This window comes from Gavia stellata, chromosome 25, assembly GCF_030936135.1.
Source record: "Gavia stellata isolate bGavSte3 chromosome 25, bGavSte3.hap2, whole genome shotgun sequence".
Classification (NCBI taxonomy): Eukaryota; Metazoa; Chordata; class Aves; order Gaviiformes; family Gaviidae; genus Gavia; species Gavia stellata.
Window position 1 is genome coordinate 11,876,144 of NC_082618.1, and position 1,900 is coordinate 11,878,043.

The window sequence follows — 1,900 nt, forward strand, 5'->3', positions numbered from 1 at the left end:
CTGGTCAGCAAGACTCCAGATTGGGACCAGCTTCAGAGAAAAAAAAGTCCGTGTACAACGAGCAAGAAGAGCAGTGGTGTGAAGTGGAGAAGCATTAAGACAGTACCTGCACAGTGCCACGCTCGGGAGGGACTACCACCTTCCCATGAGGAAGGGCTGCGTTATCCGCCCTGCGCGGAGCTGCGCCTTCTCGGGAAGCAGCGCACCGCAGCAAGCCAAGCTCCAGCCCAGCCGTCTCCATGCCTTTATTATTTTATGCTCCCATGTTCTGGCAAGGCTGCAGCTCGAGAAAGCGGCAACAATTCCCTCCTCCTCGCGCAACCACGGACAGTTTGTAGTTCTCTGTCCCAGAGTGACTCTAGCCCCAGGGGATAAGGCTTCCCTGAGCAAAGAAACAGCCCTGGAGACAAATTCAGAAGAAAGAAGTGAACTCCTCCAGGCACTGCACAAACCTGCATCAGACTGACACCGGCGTGCAGGGTTCTTGACCTTCTTTTCTCTTGACCTTTTGTCTCCAGCCTGTCCACCACGCCAGACACGGGCGGGAGAGGGCTGGAAGGTCACTGCCTTAAGGCTGAAATGGAAACCCTCCACAAGAGGTTGGCTCCTGCCCAACAGAACTGGTTTGATTAGGGGAGACCTCACCTAGCAGGGAAGGCACCCAGTAAGGCATTCTTGAGCTGCTGAACCACTCAAGTTACAGAGCTGAAGGACAGACAGCCTCCTTCACAGCTACACAGCAGCGTTTTCCTCCCCTTAGCCAGAAACTCCGTCCAGGGAAAGAGACAACCGGCTGGCAATTGAAACAGCAAATTCACACAGACCGCCTGCAGCAGCAGCGGAGAGCTGCTGTGCATGCACAGCTCGGCACGCCATACACCGCGCTCAGGCTATCAGTAACGTGTTAACCACCCGCAGCACAAGAAGCCAGCTACCAAATTTCTACCTGGTAGATCATGCCTGATGGCGAAAGCCATCCCTCAGCAGATACTGGAGGCTAGCACGGATTGAGAAACCTGGGAAGTGAAACCCTCTTCCTGCGGTGAGAAGCACGCAGAAAGGACATGGTCAGACTTTGCTAGCTTCCAACCCCACTGCTCCCCCACCAAAAACCCCCACGTTTTACTCTTCACCTACCACTTGCACTAAGCAGCACCGAGTTGTAGTCCACAGCATCTACAGGTTGCCTGTATATTCTGCAATGAACGCAGTGGATTGGTTTTAATCCTTGAGATCAGGAAGACCAATACCCACAACGCTGAACAACTGCGTGTGCATGTGTCCACATCTACGGACCACAAAGGCAGCACTTTGAGCTTGACACGCTTTGTTCTGTGCAGCCCTACCTTCCCCAGTCCAGCCCGTGCCTGCGCTTCTTTTCCATGCAGAGAGCACGAATACATGCTACTGCTAGAACAGACTTCCCAGTTGCAAGGTGCTCCAATACCAGTGGTAAGGGCAAACTGTTCACTGGGACACCAGTCCACATCATTGCACTGCTTGGCTTGAACAAGAAACCTGTCAATATTTTAAAGGCAGATTTTATAGCCTAGACAATAGAAACAGACTCCCAAGCTTCACTTTTCAACACACAAGTGTGACAAAAGGGACGTCCTGGGTCCAGAGTAAATTAGTTCCACAAATACATAACAGTTTCAACAGCCTTGAGTACCACTGCTCAGACTAAGGCTTTCTAATAAGTAATTAATCATAAAAATAAATGCAATTTTCAGCTGGAAGTAAAAGGAACCCCAGAAGATTTGAAGCCTGACCTTTCTGCATCTGTTGAAAAGCCGTCAGGATCTTATCTCACCTGCTTATCCCACTGAGCTCCCTTCCCAACCCTACATTGCAGGAAGTCAGGAAATGAAGGCTCTTAGTCATCACAGTTTGATTAAGA